This window comes from Somniosus microcephalus, chromosome 13 (genome assembly GCF_052327205.1).
Source record: "Somniosus microcephalus isolate GS21.2 chromosome 13, FLI_Smic_1.0, whole genome shotgun sequence".
In the NCBI taxonomy this organism is placed as follows: Eukaryota; Metazoa; Chordata; class Chondrichthyes; order Squaliformes; family Somniosidae; genus Somniosus; species Somniosus microcephalus.
This window is the reverse complement of record NC_140999.1, coordinates 54,540,400-54,565,330: the sequence shown is the minus strand read 5'-3', so window position 1 is coordinate 54,565,330 and position 24,931 is coordinate 54,540,400. Positions and strand designations below refer to the sequence as shown.

The following is a 24,931-nucleotide window of genomic DNA, read 5'->3' as shown; positions in this document are numbered from 1 at the left end:
CTTTTGAATAAAGCGAGGATTGCCTGATCTTGCTCCGAGTTGAATTTATACCCATATTTAGTTTACTTTTCAAATTCCTGTCCAAAAATTTCTCCCTTCAGCAATGCACAAGTCAAATGCAACCTTAGTTGTGTTCGTGGTACAATGTGAACAGATTTTGATTGGATGACTGGTTCTATTCAACTGACCTGTTCCCTGTATGACCTTCTTTAGCGTGGGGAGCGAGCTCAGGTCCTAATGATGGGTGGAGCCTGTTACTGATGTGCTACATCACCAGGTGAGGGGAGCAAGATGTACTTCCAAACCTGTAGTTCCCCCCTACCCCCCGCAGTGAATTTCCAATTTCAGGGTGGGAACGGGATTAGGGAAGGTGGCGAGTGGAAGTAATGCTTTTGCACAGGGAGAAAATTTACTCAATTGAACAGCAAGTCAACTCGGTCTCCTCTTCATCCACCTCACAGCAGCCATTGCAAGAGCAGCAGCATTAACAGAGCAGGGAAGCTGCCAACTTTATGGGGGAGGAGTAGGTGTGGAGGTTCAATAAAAAGGAGCTCCCCAATCACTGCTGTGCAGCGGGTAGTCTTCAAGCACAGACCAGGTCCCAGTGAAGGGGAGAGGAAAATCAGAGAGTTATTGCTGGGCTGCTGTCACGTGCAGCCAAGGATTCAACTTAAACAGTGGCATTGTTGATGACCTGGTAGCAGGTTCAGCCCCACAAGACATGCAGAGGCTACAGGAAAGAAAGAAACCAACAATAATTAGAGGGGAAGACAGCCTTTAAAAAAAAACAATCATTAATGTGCATTGTGGACATGGGTGACTACTGTCTGTCAAATATCTCAATTCCCAAGACATTTGGAAAGTATCCCTTTTCTTTCTGCCTCGTACCTGCACTGCTGACACAGCTGGTCAGATATAGTGCGTCAGTTTCCTTGAAAGAACAGTCAGTCAGTTCTCCTCAGAGCTGAAATGATCGGGGGTGGGGGGGGGTCTTTGTCTCTAACGTGCTGTTTGAGGCCTGGTGAACACCAAGCACATTTTGGAGACTTCTCCGTGAGGTAGGCTCAACCTGAACTTGAGAGAGTAACCTTAAAATACCTCATCAGGAAATACTGTCTTGCAATTGGTGCCTACAAACTATGTGAAGTCAGGAGTGTCGAGGTTATTGGGTTCACATTTACCATTTTATACTGTGTTGCTAAAATTGTCACACATTCATGTTGGATGCCTCCACTGATGACATGAGATGGCTGGTGTGCAGAAAAAGCACGGGCACAGGCCCTTATCCTTCCTGATGCTGACAGACTTGCTGTGCATTTGATTTTATTTCAGATTTGATGTGATTTGATTATCTAGTTGGGGTAGACAAGGCCTTTCATTTCGATGTATAGCTGATAATATCCTCATTAAGGATTTTTCTTGTGCCGTCATCATCATCTAACTTCTTTTGCTTCCCTGGGTTTCTTCGTTCCCTTTCTGAACCTTCTATCTGGCTTTCTCCAGAAGTGAGGGTTGCTAATGGAATTACAGGCCCGCTTGCGGAGGTAGCGGGTAGTGTCTTTGCTTGCTATGGAGAATTTCAAGCCCTGTTACAGAATCAGCAGAGTTTGATCATTTGAAGCGGACAATATGGACGTTAAAATCGAGGCAGCACACAGATGAGAAGCAAGCATGAAATCATCATCAGTTTTTGTGGTGGGCCGTCATTACAGTCTGATACACTGCGAAAAGAAAAAGGGGAACGTGTCGCAAAGCACGATCCTGGGTCCTGGAAAACGCCTAACACAGACACACTCCCTACCAAAAGAGGAAGCACTGCATCTGTTTTCAGGTCCGCTACACGCACTCCCCAAGTCACAGAATTAAAGAAGCTGCCTCTGTTTTGCCCTTTCTCCCTCCTGGATTCCTTGTTGTCAATGATGACCTGATGAGAGGGGGGTGGGAGGATGTGCTCCTACAGGGTAGTTTTCCCTCCCTTCACCACACAGCCTTTAATGTTGAAGGCTCCAGCTGAGACCCAATGAAACCCTGGTGAAGTTCGAGTCAGTCCAGGTTTACAACCTTTTGGTTTGGATGGCAACGTGCCGCCACTAAAGCCACCAGACCCTTAAAATGCTCATTGCTTTATTAATTCTCCCCCCTCAACCTAATTCTTCTCCTTCCCTCCCCTCCTCCCATCTCTTGAAGGTGCGGACTTATGCTGGAGTACAGTTCCATCGATGTCAACTGCAGCCGTGCCCCCCCACCAGTTACCTCACCAAGGGCCACTCTTCATGTGTGAAACCTGACTGTGAGAGTCAATAGGCTATTTGACTGGAAAGTCATTAAAGCTAAGCCCCATCCATTCCTTCCCTAATGGCCACACAGCTTCCAGCAGGAGTCAATGTACAGTGATCGGGGGGAGCGGATTGCTTTCCCCCCTAGCTCAGGGGCTGCTGAGGCTTTTCGTAGCGCCTCAGCCACTGGCTAATCAGGGATCAAGCACAGGACCTTATTGGCTCAGCGCCCCCAAACAATATTTACCAAGAAATCAACCCAAAGGCTCCACATTTCATCATTTCCTGCAGCATATCACGGTGCAATGCTTGGCACCAAGCTCTTTAAACCCACCCTGCCAGCTCAGAGAAGACACATGGAGATAAGAGGCCATTATTTAAAAAAATTATTTCCAACAGGGTAGGGATCAACAAAGTGATGCTCGGGTTTGAGCCTTGCTGTGTAGTGGATAGATTTAACTCTGAACCAGGGATGCACTGTGCAATGTGCTGATCTGTTCCCATGCCCAACCTGCTTTGGGTCCTTGCAGTGACACCTCCTGCAGTGGTTTCTGGATGGCACTGTGATAGGGGTGGGTGGGAATTAGCAGTAAACTGTGCCTGCAACACCATCCAACCACATAATATAACTCTACCACACCCTCTGTTTGGTAACACACCATTGGTGCTAACAGCACTGCAGTCTCTATCACAGACCCTGGCACAGGATAGGCATCTGTGCCGGCAGATGCTTCAGTTCTCCTGGTTAATGAGGAGAAAACTGGCCACTATTGCTGCTAGGAGAGAGAGTGCGTGTGCATGATGGGTGAGAACGAAACTCGGCTGTGACATCACCCTGCGGTCGAATACCCTGATCACACACACTAACGGTCAAGGCTCCCACGTGAATTATGGTTACTTGAGAGCAGCTGATCAGTGCCTGCAGAATGGTAACCCAACAAAGGGACAACACCAAAGTAGGGGAGAAAATTGGCAAGAAAAAAAAAGTGGTGTCGTGCACATAACCCACTCTACATAACTATCAGTGTAATATATGCACAGACTGATTGTGGTTCACCCTCATCCCTGCCCTTTCCCCCCATTGTCCCAGTATCTGCACATTTGCAAAAAGACAATAAATGCTCAATGACCTAATAAAGAAAAAGTGTTCACATTTTACAGATCAACTAAAATGACTGGTGTGGGAAATGGCAATGTCACGCTGGTGCAGTAAGGGGCGCATATCTGAGGTTTGGCTAAAGATTTACCGGGCATCTAACCTGTGCTACACCTGAGCTGGGAGTGCTTGATTGATGCTGACAACAAATTTTAAAAAGTGGTTAAAGAAAACCATTTCATCCCCGAGCACTGGTATCCCTCAGTTGGTGGGCACAGACTTCTCCCTCATCCCCAAACATTCCACACAATAAAGAGTTAAAGTATCTATGGTGGCCCAGTGGCACTTAGTTGCACAGCTGTGTCCAAGGCATCACCGAGGTGAATGGATATCGAAAGGTTGAATCTTGCAGGAGCCAGATTCATTTCCATTTATATTACATTCCACTTCATCCCACAAATGTTGCTAAAGTCTGCAGTGCTACTTATGCTAATTATACTTAGCTACAGACTATAATTTTTTTTTAAGATACATAACGTGTTGGATTTCTCTCCCGGCACAACTGAAGACTAGAGCCTGATCAATGTTGGGGATTACTATAATAGAGCCTGATCAATGTTGGGGATTACTATAATAGAACCTGATCAATGTTGGGGATTACTATAATAGCACCTGATCAATGTTGGGGATTACTATAATAGCACCTGATCAATGTTGGGGATTACTATAATAGCACCTGATCAATGTTGGGGATTACTATAATAGAGCCTGATCAATGTTGGGGATTACTATAATAGAACCTGATCAATGTTGGGGATTACTATAATAGAGCCTGATCAATGTTGGGGATTACTATAATAGAACCTGATCAATGTTGGGGATTACTATAATAGAACCTGATCAATGTTGGGGATTACTATAATAGAGCCTGATCAATGTTGGGGATTACTATAATAGAGCCTGATCAATGTTGGGGATTACTATAATAGAACCTGATCAATGTTGGGGATTACTATAATAGCACCTGATCAATGTTGGGGATTACTATAATAGCACCTGATCAATGTTGGGGATTACTATAATAGCACCTGATCAATGTTGGGGATTACTATAATAGAGCCTGATCAATGTTGGGGATTACTATAATAGAACCTGATCAATGTTGGGGATTACTATAATAGAGCCTGATCAATGTTGGGGATTACTATAATAGAGCCTGATCAATGTTGGGGATTACTATAATAGAGCCTGATCAATGTTGGGGATTACTATAATAGAACCTGATCAATGTTGGGGATTACTATAATAGAGCCTGATCAATGTTGGGGATTACTATAATAGAACCTGATCAATGTTGGGGATTACTATAATAGAACCTGATCAATGTTGGGGATTACTATAATAGAACCTGATCAATGTTGGGGATTACTATAATAGAACCTGATCAATGTTGGGGATTACTATAATAGAACCTGATCAATGTTGGGGATTACTATAATAGAGCCTGATCAATGTTGGGGATTACTATAATAGAGCCTGATCAATGTTGGGGATTACTATAATAGAGCCTGATCAATGTTGGGGATTACTATAATAGAGCCTGATCAATGTTGGGGATTACTATAATAGAGCCTGATCAATGTTGGGGATTACTATAATAGAGCCTGATCAATGTTGGGGATTACTATAATAGAACCTGATCAATGTTGGGGATTACTATAATAGCACCTGATCAATGTTGGGGATTACTATAATAGCACCTGATCAATGTTGGGGATTACTATAATAGAACCTGATCAATGTTGGGGATTACTATAATAGAGCCTGATCAATGTTGGGGATTACTATAATAGAGCCTGATCAATGTTGGGGATTACTATAATAGCACCTGATCAATGTTGGGGATTACTATAATAGAGCCTGATCAATGTTGGGGATTACTATAATAGCACCTGATCAATGTTGGGGATTACTATAATAGAACCTGATCAATGTTGGGGATTACTATAATAGAGCCTGATCAATGTTGGGGATTACTATAATAGAGCCTGATCAATGTTGGGGATTACTATAATAGAGCCTGATCAATGTTGGGGATTACTATAATAGAGCCTGATCAATGTTGGGGATTACTATAATAGAGCCTGATCAATGTTGGGGATTACTATAATAGCACCTGATCAATGTTGGGGATTACTATAATAGAGCCTGATCAATGTTGGGGATTACTATAATAGAGCCTGATCAATGTTGGGGATTACTATAATAGCACCTGATCAATGTTGGGGATTACTATAATAGAGCCTGATCAATGTTGGGGATTACTATAATAGCACCTGATCAATGTTGGGGATTACTATAATAGAACCTGATCAATGTTGGGGATTACTATAATAGAGCCTGATCAATGTTGGGGATTACTATAATAGAGCCTGATCAATGTTGGGGATTACTATAATAGAACCTGATCAATGTTGGGGATTACTATAATAGAGCCTGATCAATGTTGGGGATTACTATAATAGAGCCTGATCAATGTTGGGGATTACTATAATAGAGCCTGATCAATGTTGGGGATTACTATAATAGAGCCTGATCAATGTTGGGGATTACTATAATAGAGCCTGATCAATGTTGGGGATTACTATAATAGAGCCTGATCAATGTTGGGGATTACTATAATAGAGCCTGATCAATGTTGGGGATTACTATAATAGCACCTGATCAATGTTGGGGATTACTATAATAGAGCCTGATCAATGTTGGGGATTACTATAATAGAGCCTGATCAATGTTGGGGATTACTATAATAGAGCCTGATCAATGTTGGGGATTACTATAATAGAGCCTGATCAATGTTGGGGATTACTATAATAGAGCCTGATCAATGTTGGGGATTACTATAATAGAGCCTGATCAATGTTGGGGATTACTATAATAGAGCCTGATCAATGTTGGGGATTACTATAATAGAGCCTGATCAATGTTGGGGATTACTATAATAGAGCCTGATCAATGTTGGGGATTACTATAATAGAACCTGATCAATGTTGGGGATTACTATAATAGAGCCTGATCAATGTTGGGGATTACTATAATAGAGCCTGATCAATGTTGGGGATTACTATAATAGAGCCTGATCAATGTTGGGGATTACTATAATAGAACCTGATCAATGTTGGGGATTACTATAATAGAGCCTGATCAATGTTGGGGATTACTATAATAGAGCCTGATCAATGTTGGGGATTACTATAATAGAGCCTGATCAATGTTGGGGATTACTATAATAGAGCCTGATCAATGTTGGGGATTACTATAATAGAGCCTGATCAATGTTGGGGATTACTATAATAGAGCCTGATCAATGTTGGGGATTACTATAATAGAGCCTGATCAATGTTGGGGATTACTATAATAGAGCCTGATCAATGTTGGGGATTACTATAATAGAGCCTGATCAATGTTGGGGATTACTATAATAGCACCTGATCAATGTTGGGGATTACTATAATAGAGCCTGATCAATGTTGGGGATTACTATAATAGAGCCTGATCAATGTTGGGGATTACTATAATAGAGCCTGATCAATGTTGGGGATTACTATAATAGAGCCTGATCAATGTTGGGGATTACTATAATAGAGCCTGATCAATGTTGGGGATTACTATAATAGAGCCTGATCAATGTTGGGGATTACTATAATAGCACCTGATCAATGTTGGGGATTACTATAATAGAGCCTGATCAATGTTGGGGATTACTATAATAGAGCCTGATCAATGTTGGGGATTACTATAATAGAGCCTGATCAATGTTGGGGATTACTATAATAGAGCCTGATCAATGTTGGGGATTACTATAATAGAGCCTGATCAATGTTGGGGATTACTATAATAGAGCCTGATCAATGTTGGGGATTACTATAATAGCACCTGATCAATGTTGGGGATTACTATAATAGAGCCTGATCAATGTTGGGGATTACTATAATAGAGCCTGATCAATGTTGGGGATTACTATAATAGAGCCTGATCAATGTTGGGGATTACTATAATAGAACCTGATCAATGTTGGGGATTACTATAATAGCACCTGATCAATGTTGGGGATTACTATAATAGAGCCTGATCAATGTTGGGGATTACTATAATAGAGCCTGATCAATGTTGGGGATTACTATAATAGAGCCTGATCAATGTTGGGGATTACTATAATAGAGCCTGATCAATGTTGGGGATTACTATAATAGAGCCTGATCAATGTTGGGGATTACTATAATAGAGCCTGATCAATGTTGGGGATTACTATAATAGAACCTGATCAATGTTGGGGATTACTATAATAGAGCCTGATCAATGTTGGGGATTACTATAATAGAGCCTGATCAATGTTGGGGATTACTATAATAGAGCCTGATCAATGTTGGGGATTACTATAATAGAGCCTGATCAATGTTGGGGATTACTATAATAGAGCCTGATCAATGTTGGGGATTACTATAATAGAGCCTGATCAATGTTGGGGATTACTATAATAGAGCCTGATCAATGTTGGGGATTACTATAATAGAGCCTGATCAATGTTGGGGATTACTATAATAGAGCCTGATCAATGTTGGGGATTACTATAATAGCACCTGATCAATGTTGGGGATTACTATAATAGAGCCTGATCAATGTTGGGGATTACTATAATAGAGCCTGATCAATGTTGGGGATTACTATAATAGAGCCTGATCAATGTTGGGGATTACTATAATAGAGCCTGATCAATGTTGGGGATTACTATAATAGAGCCTGATCAATGTTGGGGATTACTATAATAGAGCCTGATCAATGTTGGGGATTACTATAATAGCACCTGATCAATGTTGGGGATTACTATAATAGAGCCTGATCAATGTTGGGGATTACTATAATAGAGCCTGATCAATGTTGGGGATTACTATAATAGAGCCTGATCAATGTTGGGGATTACTATAATAGAGCCTGATCAATGTTGGGGATTACTATAATAGAGCCTGATCAATGTTGGGGATTACTATAATAGAGCCTGATCAATGTTGGGGATTACTATAATAGCACCTGATCAATGTTGGGGATTACTATAATAGAGCCTGATCAATGTTGGGGATTACTATAATAGAGCCTGATCAATGTTGGGGATTACTATAATAGAGCCTGATCAATGTTGGGGATTACTATAATAGAGCCTGATCAATGTTGGGGATTACTATAATAGAGCCTGATCAATGTTGGGGATTACTATAATAGAGCCTGATCAATGTTGGGGATTACTATAATAGAGCCTGATCAATGTTGGGGATTACTATAATAGAGCCTGATCAATGTTGGGGATTACTATAATAGAGCCTGATCAATGTTGGGGATTACTATAATAGAGCCTGATCAATGTTGGGGATTACTATAATAGCACCTGATCAATGTTGGGGATTACTATAATAGAGCCTGATCAATGTTGGGGATTACTATAATAGAGCCTGATCAATGTTGGGGATTACTATAATAGAGCCTGATCAATGTTGGGGATTACTATAATAGAGCCTGATCAATGTTGGGGATTACTATAATAGAGCCTGATCAATGTTGGGGATTACTATAATAGAGCCTGATCAAGTTGGGGATTACTATAATAGAGCCTGATCAATGTTGGGGATTACTATAATAGAGCCTGATCAATGTTGGGGATTACTATAATAGAGCCTGATCAATGTTGGGGATTACTATAATAGAGCCTGATCAATGTTGGGGATTACTATAATAGAGCCTGATCAATGTTGGGGATTACTATAATAGAGCCTGATCAATGTTGGGGATTACTATAATAGAGCCTGATCAATGTTGGGGATTACTATAATAGAGCCTGATCAATGTTGGGGATTACTATAATAGAGCCTGATCAATGTTGGGGATTACTATAATAGAGCCTGATCAATGTTGGGGATTACTATAATAGAGCCTGATCAATGTTGGGGATTACTATAATAGAGCCTGATCAATGTTGGGGATTACTATAATAGCAGCCTGATCAATGTTGGGGATTACTATAATAGAGCCTGATCAATGTTGGGGATTACTATAATAGAGCCTGATCAATGTTGGGGATTACTATAATAGAGCCTGATCAATGTTGGGGATTACTATAATAGAGCCTGATCAATGTTGGGGATTACTATAATAGAGCCTGATCAATGTTGGGGATTACTATAATAGAGCCTGATCAATGTTGGGGATTACTATAATAGAGCCTGATCAATGTTGGGGATTACTATAATAGAGCCTGATCAATGTTGGGGATTACTATAATAGAGCCTGATCAATGTTGGGGATTACTATAATAGAGCCTGATCAATGTTGGGGATTACTATAATAGAGCCTGATCAATGTTGGGGATTACTATAATAGAGCCTGATCAATGTTGGGGATTACTATAATAGAGCCTGATCAATGTTGGGGATTACTATAATAGAGCCTGATCAATGTTGGGGATTACTATAATAGAGCCTGATCAATGTTGGGGATTACTATAATAGAGCCTGATCAATGTTGGGGATTACTATAATAGAGCCTGATCAATGTTGGGGATTACTATAATAGAGCCTGATCAATGTTGGGGATTACTATAATAGAGCCTGATCAATGTTGGGGATTACTATAATAGAGCCTGATCAATGTTGGGGATTACTATAATAGAGCCTGATCAATGTTGGGGATTACTATAATAGAGCCTGATCAATGTGGGGATTACTATAATAGAGCCTGATCAATGTTGGGGATTACTATAATAGAGCCTGATCAATGTTGGGGATTACTATAATAGAGCCTGATCAATGTTGGGGATTACTATAATAGAGCCTGATCAATGTTGGGGATTACTATAATAGAGCCTGATCAATGTTGGGGATTACTATAATAGAGCCTGATCAATGTTGGGGATTACTATAATAGAGCCTGATCAATGTTGGGGATTACTATAATAGAGCCTGATCAATGTTGGGGATTACTATAATAGAGCCTGATCAATGTTGGGGATTACTATAATAGAGCCTGATCAATGTTGGGGATTACTATAATAGAGCCTGATCAATGTTGGGGATTACTATAATAGAGCCTGATCAATGTTGGGGATTACTATAATAGCACCTGATCAATGTTGGGGATTACTATAATAGAGCCTGATCAATGTTGGGGATTACTATAATAGAGCCTGATCAATGTTGGGGATTACTATAATAGAGCCTGATCAATGTTGGGGATTACTATAATAGAGCCTGATCAATGTTGGGGATTACTATAATAGCAGCCTGATCAATGTTGGGGATTACTATAATAGAGCCTGATCAATGTTGGGGATTACTATAATAGAGCCTGATCAATGTTGGGGATTACTATAATAGAGCCTGATCAATGTTGGGGATTACTATAATAGAGCCTGATCAATGTTGGGGATTACTATAATAGCACCTGATCAATGTTGGGGATTACTATAATAGAGCCTGATCAATGTTGGGGATTACTATAATAGAGCCTGATCAATGTTGGGGATTACTATAATAGAGCCTGATCAATGTTGGGGATTACTATAATAGAGCCTGATCAATGTTGGGGATTACTATAATAGAGCCTGATCAATGTTGGGGATTACTATAATAGAGCCTGATCAATGTTGGGGATTACTATAATAGAGCCTGATCAATGTTGGGGATTACTATAATAGAGCCTGATCAATGTTGGGGATTACTATAATAGAGCCTGATCAATGTTGGGGATTACTATAATAGAGCCTGATCAATGTTGGGGATTACTATAATAGAGCCTGATCAATGTTGGGGATTACTATAATAGAGCCTGATCAATGTTGGGGATTACTATAATAGAGCCTGATCAATGTTGGGGATTACTATAATAGAGCCTGATCAATGTTGGGGATTACTATAATAGAGCCTGATCAATGTTGGGGATTACTATAATAGAGCCTGATCAATGTTGGGGATTACTATAATAGAGCCTGATCAATGTTGGGGATTACTATAATAGAGCCTGATCAATGTTGGGGATTACTATAATAGAGCCTGATCAATGTTGGGGATTACTATAATAGAGCCTGATCAATGTTGGGGATTACTATAATAGAGCCTGATCAATGTTGGGGATTACTATAATAGAGCCTGATCAATGTTGGGGATTACTATAATAGAGCCTGATCAATGTTGGGGATTACTATAATAGAGCCTGATCAATGTTGGGGATTACTATAATAGAGCCTGATCAATGTTGGGGATTACTATAATAGAGCCTGATCAATGTTGGGGATTACTATAATAGAGCCTGATCAATGTTGGGGATTACTATAATAGAGCCTGATCAATGTTGGGGATTACTATAATAGAGCCTGATCAATGTTGGGGATTACTATAATAGAGCCTGATCAATGTTGGGGATTACTATAATAGAGCCTGATCAATGTTGGGGATTACTATAATAGAGCCTGATCAATGTTGGGGATTACTATAATAGAGCCTGATCAATGTTGGGGATTACTATAATAGAGCCTGATCAATGTTGGGATTACTATAATAGAGCCTGATCAATGTTGGGGATTACTATAATAGAGCCTGATCAATGTTGGGGATTACTATAATAGAGCCTGATCAATGTTGGGGATTACTATAATAGAGCCTGATCAATGTTGGGGATTACTATAATAGAGCCTGATCAATGTTGGGGATTACTATAATAGAGCCTGATCAATGTTGGGATTACTATAATAGAGCCTGATCAATGTTGGGGATTACTATAATAGAGCCTGATCAATGTTGGGGATTACTATAATAGAGCCTGATCAATGTTGGGGATTACTATAATAGAGCCTGATCAATGTTGGGGATTACTATAATAGAGCCTGATCAATGTTGGGGATTACTATAATAGAGCCTGATCAATGTTGGGGATTACTATAATAGAGCCTGATCAATGTTGGGGATTACTATAATAGAGCCTGATCAATGTTGGGGATTACTATAATAGAGCCTGATCAATGTTGGGGATTACTATAATAGAGCCTGATCAATGTTGGGGATTACTATAATAGAGCCTGATCAATGTTGGGGATTACTATAATAGAGCCTGATCAATGTTGGGGATTACTATAATAGAGCCTGATCAATGTTGGGGATTACTATAATAGAGCCTGATCAATGTTGGGGATTACTATAATAGAGCCTGATCAATGTTGGGGATTACTATAATAGAGCCTGATCAATGTTGGGGATTACTATAATAGAGCCTGATCAATGTTGGGGATTACTATAATAGAGCCTGATCAATGTTGGGGATTACTATAATAGAGCCTGATCAATGTTGGGGATTACTATAATAGAGCCTGATCAATGTTGGGGATTACTATAATAGAGCCTGATCAATGTTGGGGATTACTATAATAGAGCCTGATCAATGTTGGGGATTACTATAATAGAGCCTGATCAATGTTGGGGATTACTATAATAGAGCCTGATCAATGTTGGGGATTACTATAATAGAGCCTGATCAATGTTGGGGATTACTATAATAGAGCCTGATCAATGTTGGGGATTACTATAATAGAGCCTGATCAATGTTGGGGATTACTATAATAGAGCCTGATCAATGTTGGGGATTACTATAATAGAGCCTGATCAATGTTGGGGATTACTATAATAGAGCCTGATCAATGTTGGGGATTACTATAATAGAGCCTGATCAATGTTGGGGATTACTATAATAGAGCCTGATCAATGTTGGGGATTACTATAATAGAGCCTGATCAATGTTGGGGATTACTATAATAGAGCCTGATCAATGTTGGGGATTACTATAATAGAGCCTGATCAATGTTGGGGATTACTATAATAGAGCCTGATCAATGTTGGGGATTACTATAATAGAGCCTGATCAATGTTGGGGATTACTATAATAGAGCCTGATCAATGTTGGGGATTACTATAATAGAGCCTGATCAATGTTGGGGATTACTATAATAGAGCCTGATCAATGTTGGGGATTACTATAATAGAGCCTGATCAATGTTGGGGATTACTATAATAGAGCCTGATCAATGTTGGGGATTACTATAATAGAGCCTGATCAATGTTGGGGATTACTATAATAGAGCCTGATCAATGTTGGGGATTACTATAATAGAGCCTGATCAATGTTGGGGATTACTATAATAGAGCCTGATCAATGTTGGGGATTACTATAATAGAGCCTGATCAATGTTGGGGATTACTATAATAGAGCCTGATCAATGTTGGGGATTACTATAATAGAGCCTGATCAATGTTGGGGATTACTATAATAGAGCCTGATCAATGTTGGGGATTACTATAATAGAGCCTGATCAATGTTGGGGATTACTATAATAGAGCCTGATCAATGTTGGGGATTACTATAATAGAGCCTGATCAATGTTGGGGATTACTATAATAGAGCCTGATCAATGTTGGGGATTACTATAATAGAGCCTGATCAATGTTGGGGATTACTATAATAGAGCCTGATCAATGTTGGGGATTACTATAATAGAGCCTGATCAATGTTGGGGATTACTATAATAGAGCCTGATCAATGTTGGGGATTACTATAATAGAGCCTGATCAATGTTGGGGATTACTATAATAGAGCCTGATCAATGTTGGGGATTACTATAATAGAGCCTGATCAATGTTGGGGATTACTATAATAGAGCCTGATCAATGTTGGGGATTACTATAATAGAGCCTGATCAATGTTGGGGATTACTATAATAGAGCCTGATCAATGTTGGGGATTACTATAATAGAGCCTGATCAATGTTGGGGATTACTATAATAGAGCCTGATCAATGTTGGGGATTACTATAATAGAGCCTGATCAATGTTGGGGATTACTATAATAGAGCCTGATCAATGTTGGGGATTACTATAATAGAGCCTGATCAATGTTGGGGATTACTATAATAGAGCCTGATCAATGTTGGGGATTACTATAATAGAGCCTGATCAATGTTGGGGATTACTATAATAGAGCCTGATCAATGTTGGGGATTACTATAATAGAGCCTGATCAATGTTGGGGATTACTATAATAGAGCCTGATCAATGTTGGGGATTACTATAATAGAGCCTGATCAATGTTGGGGATTACTATAATAGAGCCTGATCAATGTTGGGGATTACTATAATAGCAGCCTGATCAATGTTGGGGATTACTATAATAGAGCCTGATCAATGTTGGGGATTACTATAATAGAGCCTGATCAATGTTGGGGATTACTATAATAGAGCCTGATCAATGTTGGGGATTACTATAATAGAGCCTGATCAATGTTGGGGATTACTATAATAGAGCCTGATCAATGTTGGGGATTACTATAATAGAGCCTGATCAATGTTGGGGATTACTATAATAGAGCCTGATCAATGTTGGGGATTACTATAATAGAGCCTGATCAATGTTGGGGATTACTATAATAGAGCCTGATCAATGTTGGGGATTACTATAATAGAGCCTGATCAATGTTGGGGATTACTATAATAGAGCCTGATCAATGTTGGGGATTACTATAATAGAGCCTGATCAATGTTGGGGATTACTATAATAGAGCCTGATCAATGTTGGGGATTACTATAATAGAGCCTGATCAATGTTGGGGATTACTATAATAGAGCCTGATCAATGTTGGGGATTACTATAATAGAGCCTGATCAATGTTGGGGATTACTATAATAGAGCCTGATCAATGTTGGGGATTACTATAATAGAGCCTGATCAATGTTGGGGATTACTATAATAGAGCCTGATCAATGTTGGGGATTACTATAATAGAGCCTGATCAATGTTGGGGATTACTATAATAGAGCCTGATCAATGTTGGGGATTACTATAATAGAGCCTGATCAATGTTGGGGATTACTATAATAGAGCCTGATCAATGTTGGGGATTACTATAATAGAGCCTGATCAATGTTGGGGATTACTATAATAGAGCCTGATCAATGTTGGGGATTACTATAATAGAGCCTGATCAATGTTGGGGATTACTATAATAGAGCCTGATCAATGTTGGGGATTACTATAATAGAGCCTGATCAATGTTGGGGATTACTATAATAGAGCCTGATCAATGTTGGGGATTACTATAATAGAGCCTGATCAATGTTGGGGATTACTATAATAGAGCCTGATCAATGTTGGGGATTACTATAATAGAGCCTGATCAATGTTGGGGATTACTATAATAGAGCCTGATCAATGTTGGGGATTACTATAATAGAGCCTGATCAATGTTGGGGATTACTATAATAGAGCCTGATCAATGTTGGGGATTACTATAATAGAGCCTGATCAATGTTGGGGATTACTATAATAGAGCCTGATCAATGTTGGGGATTACTATAATAGAGCCTGATCAATGTTGGGGATTACTATAATAGAGCCTGATCAATGTTGGGGATTACTATAATAGAGCCTGATCAATGTTGGGGATTACTATAATAGAGCCTGATCAATGTTGGGGATTACTATAATAGAGCCTGATCAATGTTGGGGATTACTATAATAGAGCCTGATCAATGTTGGGGATTACTATAATAGAGCCTGATCAATGTTGGGGATTACTATAATAGAGCCTGATCAATGTTGGGGATTACTATAATAGAGCCTGATCAATGTTGGGGATTACTATAATAGAGCCTGATCAATGTTGGGGATTACTATAATAGAGCCTGATCAATGTTGGGGATTACTATAATAGAGCCTGATCAATGTTGGGGATTACTATAATAGAGCCTGATCAATGTTGGGGATTACTATAATAGAGCCTGATCAATGTTGGGGATTACTATAATAGAGCCTGATCAATGTTGGGGATTACTATAATAGAGCCTGATCAATGTTGGGGATTACTATAATAGAGCCTGATCAATGTTGGGGATTACTATAATAGAGCCTGATCAATGTTGGGGATTACTATAATAGAGCCTGATCAATGTTGGGGATTACTATAATAGAGCCTGATCAATGTTGGGGATTACTATAATAGAGCCTGATCAATGTTGGGGATTACTATAATAGAGCCTGATCAATGTTGGGGATTACTATAATAGAGCCTGATCAATGTTGGGGATTACTATAATAGAGCCTGATCAATGTTGGGGATTACTATAATAGAGCCTGATCAATGTTGGGGATTACTATAATAGAGCCTGATCAATGTTGGGGATTACTATAATAGAGCCTGATCAATGTTGGGGATTACTATAATAGAGCCTGATCAATGTTGGGGATTACTATAATAGAGCCTGATCAATGTTGGGGATTACTATAATAGAGCCTGATCAATGTTGGGGATTACTATAATAGAGCCTGATCAATGTTGGGGATTACTATAATAGAGCCTGATCAATGTTGGGGATTACTATAATAGAGCCTGATCAATGTTGGGGATTACTATAATAGAGCCTGATCAATGTTGGGGATTACTATAATAGAGCCTGATCAATGTTGGGGATTACTATAATAGAGCCTGATCAATGTTGGGGATTACTATAATAGAGCCTGATCAATGTTGGGGATTACTATAATAGAGCCTGATCAATGTTGGGGATTACTATAATAGAGCCTGATCAATGTTGGGGATTACTATAATAGAGCCTGATCAATGTTGGGGATTACTATAATAGAGCCTGATCAATGTTGGGGATTACTATAATAGAGCCTGATCAATGTTGGGGATTACTATAATAGAGCCTGATCAATGTTGGGGATTACTATAATAGAGCCTGATCAATGTTGGGGATTACTATAATAGAGCCTGATCAATGTTGGGGATTACTATAATAGAGCCTGATCAATGTTGGGGATTACTATAATAGAGCCTGATCAATGTTGGGGATTACTATAATAGAGCCTGATCAATGTTGGGGATTACTATAATAGAGCCTGATCAATGTTGGGGATTACTATAATAGAGCCTGATCAATGTTGGGGATTACTATAATAGAGCCTGATCAATGTTGGGGATTACTATAATAGAGCCTGATCAATGTTGGGGATTACTATAATAGAGCCTGATCAATGTTGGGGATTACTATAATAGAGCCTGATCAATGTTGGGGATTACTATAATAGAGCCTGATCAATGTTGGGGATTACTATAATAGAGCCTGATCAATGTTGGGGATTACTATAATAGAGCCTGATCAATGTTGGGGATTACTATAATAGAGCCTGATCAATGTTGGGGATTACTATAATAGAGCCTGATCAATGTTGGGGATTACTATAATAGAGCCTGATCAATGTTGGGGATTACTATAATAGAGCCTGATCAATGTTGGGGATTACTATAATAGAGCCTGATCAATGTTGGGGATTACTATAATAGAGCCTGATCAATGTTGGGGATTACTATAATAGAGCCTGATCAATGTTGGGGATTACTATAATAGAGCCTGATCAATGTTGGGGATTACTATAATAGAGCCTGATCAATGTTGGGGATTACTATAATAGAGCCTGATCAATGTTGGGGATTACTATAATAGAGCCTGATCAATGTTGGGGATTACTATAATAGAGCCTGATCAATGTTGGGGATTACTATAATAGAGCCTGATCAATGTTGGGGATTACTATAATAGAGCCTGATCAATGTTGGGGATTACTATAATAGAGCCTGATCAATGTTGGGGATTACTATAATAGAGCCTGATCAATGTTGGGGATTACTATAATAGAGCCTGATCAATGTTGGGGATTACTATAATAGAGCCTGATCAATGTTGGGGATTACTATAATAGAGCCTGATCAATGTTGGGGATTACTATAATAGAGCCTGATCAATGTTGGGGATTACTATAATAGAGCCTGATCAATGTTGGGGATTACTATAATAGAGCCTGATCAATGTTGGGGATTACTATAATAGAGCCTGATCAATGTTGGGGATTACTATAATAGAGCCTGATCAATGTTGGGGATTACTATAATAGAGCCTGATCAATGTTGGGGATTACTATAATAGAGCCTGATCAATGTTGGGGATTACTATAATAGAGCCTGATCAATGTTGGGGATTACTATAATAGAGCCTGATCAATGTTGGGGATTACTATAATAGAGCCTGATCAATGTTGGGGATTACTATAATAGAGCCTGATCAATGTTGGGGATTACTATAATAGAGCCTGATCAATGTTGGGGATTACTATAATAGAGCCTGATCAATGTTGGGGATTACTATAATAGAGCCTGATCAATGTTGGGGATTACTATAATAGAGCCTGATCAATGTTGGGGATTACTATAATAGAGCCTGATCAATGTTGGGGATTACTATAATAGAGCCTGATCAATGTTGGGGATTACTATAATAGAGCCTGATCAATGTTGGGGATTACTATAATAGAGCCTGATCAATGTTGGGGATTACTATAATAGAGCCTGATCAATGTTGGGGATTACTATAATAGAGCCTGATCAATGTTGGGGATTACTATAATAGAGCCTGATCAATGTTGGGGATTACTATAATAGAGCCTGATCAATGTTGGGGATTACTATAATAGAGCCTGATCAATGTTGGGGATTACTATAATAGAGCCTGATCAATGTTGGGGATTACTATAATAGAGCCTGATCAATGTTGGGGATTACTATAATAGAGCCTGATCAATGTTGGGGATTACTATAATAGAGCCTGATCAATGTTGGGGATTACTATAATAGAGCCTGATCAATGTTGGGGATTACTATAATAGAGCCTGATCAATGTTGGGGATTACTATAATAGAGCCTGATCAATGTTGGGGATTACTATAATAGAGCCTGATCAATGTTGGGGATTACTATAATAGAGCCTGATCAATGTTGGGGATTACTATAATAGAGCCTGATCAATGTTGGGGATTACTATAATAGAGCCTGATCAATGTTGGGGATTACTATAATAGAGCCTGATCAATGTTGGGGATTACTATAATAGAGCCTGATCAATGTTGGGGATTACTATAATAGAGCCTGATCAATGTTGGGGATTACTATAATAGAGCCTGATCAATGTTGGGGATTACTATAATAGAGCCTGATCAATGTTGGGGATTACTATAATAGAGCCTGATCAATGTTGGGGATTACTATAATAGAGCCTGATCAATGTTGGGGATTACTATAATAGAGCCTGATCAATGTTGGGGATTACTATAATAGAGCCTGATCAATGTTGGGGATTACTATAATAGAGCCTGATCAATGTTGGGGATTACTATAATAGAGCCTGATCAATGTTGGGGATTACTATAATAGAGCCTGATCAATGTTGGGGATTACTATAATAGAGCCTGATCAATGTTGGGGATTACTATAATAGAGCCTGATCAATGTTGGGGATTACTATAATAGAGCCTGATCAATGTTGGGGATTACTATAATAGAGCCTGATCAATGTTGGGGATTACTATAATAGAGCCTGATCAATGTTGGGGATTACTATAATAGAGCCTGATCAATGTTGGGGATTACTATAATAGAGCCTGATCAATGTTGGGGATTACTATAATAGAGCCTGATCAATGTTGGGGATTACTATAATAGAGCCTGATCAATGTTGGGGATTACTATAATAGAGCCTGATCAATGTTGGGGATTACTATAATAGAGCCTGATCAATGTTGGGGATTACTATAATAGAGCCTGATCAATGTTGGGGATTACTATAATAGAGCCTGATCAATGTTGGGGATTACTATAATAGAGCCTGATCAATGTTGGGGATTACTATAATAGAGCCTGATCAATGTTGGGGATTACTATAATAGAGCCTGATCAATGTTGGGGATTACTATAATAGAGCCTGATCAATGTTGGGGATTACTATAATAGAGCCTGATCAATGTTGGGGATTACTATAATAGAGCCTGATCAATGTTGGGGATTACTATAATAGAGCCTGATCAATGTTGGGGATTACTATAATAGAGCCTGATCAATGTTGGGGATTACTATAATAGAGCCTGATCAATGTTGGGGATTACTATAATAGAGCCTGATCAATGTTGGGGATTACTATAATAGAGCCTGATCAATGTTGGGGATTACTATAATAGAGCCTGATCAATGTTGGGGATTACTATAATAGAGCCTGATCAATGTTGGGGATTACTATAATAGAGCCTGATCAATGTTGGGGATTACTATAATAGAGCCTGATCAATGTTGGGGATTACTATAATAGAGCCTGATCAATGTTGGGGATTACTATAATAGAGCCTGATCAATGTTGGGGATTACTATAATAGAGCCTGATCAATGTTGGGGATTACTATAATAGAGCCTGATCAATGTTGGGGATTACTATAATAGAGCCTGATCAATGTTGGGGATTACTATAATAGAGCCTGATCAATGTTGGGGATTACTATAATAGAGCCTGATCAATGTTGGGGATTACTATAATAGAGCCTGATCAATGTTGGGGATTACTATAATAGAGCCTGATCAATGTTGGGGATTACTATAATAGAGCCTGATCAATGTTGGGGATTACTATAATAGAGCCTGATCAATGTTGGGGATTACTATAATAGAGCCTGATCAATGTTGGGGATTACTATAATAGAGCCTGATCAATGTTGGGGATTACTATAATAGAGCCTGATCAATGTTGGGGATTACTATAATAGAGCCTGATCAATGTTGGGGATTACTATAATAGAGCCTGATCAATGTTGGGGATTACTATAATAGAGCCTGATCAATGTTGGGGATTACTATAATAGAGCCTGATCAATGTTGGGGATTACTATAATAGAGCCTGATCAATGTTGGGGATTACTATAATAGAGCCTGATCAATGTTGGGGATTACTATAATAGAGCCTGATCAATGTTGGGGATTACTATAATAGAGCCTGATCAATGTTGGGGATTACTATAATAGAGCCTGATCAATGTTGGGGATTACTATAATAGAGCCTGATCAATGTTGGGGATTACTATAATAGCACCTGATCAATGTTGGGGATTACTATAATAGAGCCTGATCAATGTTGGGGATTACTATAATAGACCTGATCAATGTTGGGGATTACTATAATAGAGCCTGATCAATGTTGGGGATTACTATAATAGAGCCTGATCAATGTTGGGGATTACTATAATAGAGCCTGATCAATGTTGGGGATTACTATAATAGAGCCTGATCAATGTTGGGGATTACTATAATAGAGCCTGATCAATGTTGGGGATTACTATAATAGAGCCTGATCAATGTTGGGGATTACTATAATAGAGCCTGATCAATGTTGGGGATTACTATAATAGAGCCTGATCAATGTTGGGGATTACTATAATAGAGCCTGATCAATGTTGGGGATTACTATAATAGAGCCTGATCAATGTTGGGGATTACTATAATAGAGCCTGATCAATGTTGGGGATTACTATAATAGAGCCTGATCAATGTTGGGGATTACTATAATAGAGCCTGATCAATGTTGGGGATTACTATAATAGAGCCTGATCAATGTTGGGGATTACTATAATAGAGCCTGATCAATGTTGGGGATTACTATAATAGAGCCTGATCAATGTTGGGGATTACTATAATAGAGCCTGATCAATGTTGGGGATTACTATAATAGAGCCTGATCAATGTTGGGGATTACTATAATAGAGCCTGATCAATGTTGGGGATTACTATAATAGAGCCTGATCAATGTTGGGGATTACTATAATAGAGCCTGATCAATGTTGGGGATTACTATAATAGAGCCTGATCAATGTTGGGGATTACTATAATAGAGCCTGATCAATGTTGGGGATTACTATAATAGAGCCTGATCAATGTTGGGGATTACTATAATAGAGCCTGATCAATGTTGGGGATTACTATAATAGAGCCTGATCAATGTTGGGGATTACTATAATAGAGCCTGATCAATGTTGGGGATTACTATAATAGAGCCTGATCAATGTTGGGGATTACTATAATAGAGCCTGATCAATGTTGGGGATTACTATAATAGAGCCTGATCAATGTTGGGGATTACTATAATAGAGCCTGATCAATGTTGGGGATTACTATAATAGAGCCTGATCAATGTTGGGGATTACTATAATAGAGCCTGATCAATGTTGGGGATTACTATAATAGAGCCTGATCAATGTTGGGGATTACTATAATAGACCTGATCAATGTTGGGGATTACTATAATAGAGCCTGATCAATGTTGGGGATTACTATAATAGAGCCTGATCAATGTTGGGGATTACTATAATAGAGCCTGATCAATGTTGGGGATTACTATAATAGAGCCTGATCAATGTTGGGGATTACTATAATAGAGCCTGATCAATGTTGGGGATTACTATAATAGAGCCTGATCAATGTTGGGGATTACTATAATAGAGCCTGATCAATGTTGGGGATTACTATAATAGAGCCTGATCAATGTTGGGGATTACTATAATAGAGCCTGATCAATGTTGGGGATTACTATAATAGAGCCTGATCAATGTTGGGGATTACTATAATAGAGCCTGATCAATGTTGGGGATTACTATAATAGAGCCTGATCAATGTTGGGGATTACTATAATAGAGCCTGATCAATGTTGGGGATTACTATAATAGCACCTGATCAATGTTGGGGATTACTATAATAGAGCCTGATCAATGTTGGGGATTACTATAATAGCACCTGATCAATGTTGGGGATTACTATAATAGAGCCTGATCAATGTTGGGGATTACTATAATAGAGCCTGATCAATGTTGGGGATTACTATAATAGAGCCTGATCAATGTTGGGGATTACTATAATAGAGCCTGATCAATGTTGGGGATTACTATAATAGAGCCTGATCAATGTTGGGGATTACTATAATAGAGCCTGATCAATGTTGGGGATTACTATAATAGAGCCTGATCAATGTTGGGGATTACTATAATAGAGCCTGATCAATGTTGGGGATTACTATAATAGAGCCTGATCAATGTTGGGGATTACTATAATAGAGCCTGATCAATGTTGGGGATTACTATAATAGAGCCTGATCAATGTTGGGGATTACTATAATAGAGCCTGATCAATGTTGGGGATTACTATAATAGAGCCTGATCAATGTTGGGGATTACTATAATAGACCTGATCAATGTTGGGGATTACTATAATAGAGCCTGATCAATGTTGGGGATTACTATAATAGAGCCTGATCAATGTTGGGGATTACTATAATAGAGCCTGATCAATGTTGGGGATTACTATAATAGAGCCTGATCAATGTTGGGGATTACTATAATAGAGCCTGATCAATGTTGGGGATTACTATAATAGAGCCTGATCAATGTTGGGGATTACTATAATAGAGCCTGATCAATGTGGGGATTACTATAATAGAGCCTGATCAATGTTGGGGATTACTATAATAGAGCCTGATCAATGTTGGGATTACTATAATAGAGCCTGATCAATGTTGGGGATTACTATAATAGAGCCTGATCAATGTTGGGGATTACTATAATAGAGCCTGATCAATGTTGGGGATTACTATAATAGAGCCTGATCAATGTTGGGGATTACTATAATAGAGCCTGATCAATGTTGGGGATTACTATAATAGAGCCTGATCAATGTTGGGGATTACTATAATAGAGCCTGATCAATGTTGGGATTACTATAATAGAGCCTGATCAATGTTGGGGGATTACTATAATAGAGCCTGATCAATGTTGGGGATTACTATAATAGAGCCTGATCAATGTTGGGGATTACTATAATAGCCTGATCAATGTTGGGGATTACTATAATAGAGCCTGATCAATGTTGGGGATTACTATAATAGAGCCTGATCAATGTTGGGGATTACTATAATAGAGCCTGATCAATGTTGGGGATTACTATAATAGAGCCTGATCAATGTTGGGGATTACTATAATAGAGCCTGATCAATGTTGGGGATTACTATAATAGAGCCTGATCAATGTTGGGGATTACTATAATAGAGCCTGATCAATGTTGGGGATTACTATAATAGAGCCTGATCAATGTTGGGGATTACTATAATAGCACCTGATCAATGTTGGGGATTACTATAATAGAGCCTGATCAATGTTGGGGATTACTATAATAGAGCCTGATCAATGTTGGGGATTACTATAATAGAGCCTGATCAATGTTGGGGATTACTATAATAGAGCCTGATCAATGTTGGGGATTACTATAATAGAGCCTGATCAATGTTGGGGATTACTATAATAGAGCCTGATCAATGTTGGGGATTACTATAATAGAGCCTGATCAATGTTGGGGATTACTATAATAGAGCCTGATCAATGTTGGGGATTACTATAATAGAGCCTGATCAATGTTGGGGATTACTATAATAGAGCCTGATCAATGTTGGGATTACTATAATAGAGCCTGATCAATGTTGGGGATTACTATAATAGAGCCTGATCAATGTTGGGGATTACTATAATAGAGCCTGATCAATGTTGGGGATTACTATAATAGAGC

The 24,931-nt window shown here is 38.9% G+C and overlaps 1 protein-coding gene across 1 annotated transcript in view; it reads right to left on the bottom strand.

Moving 5' to 3' along the window:
- LOC147108325 (receptor-type tyrosine-protein phosphatase delta-like) overlaps positions 1-24,931 on the bottom strand; it is a 620,473-nt gene that overhangs the window by 112,826 nt on the left and 482,716 nt on the right. The window lies entirely within an intron of this gene.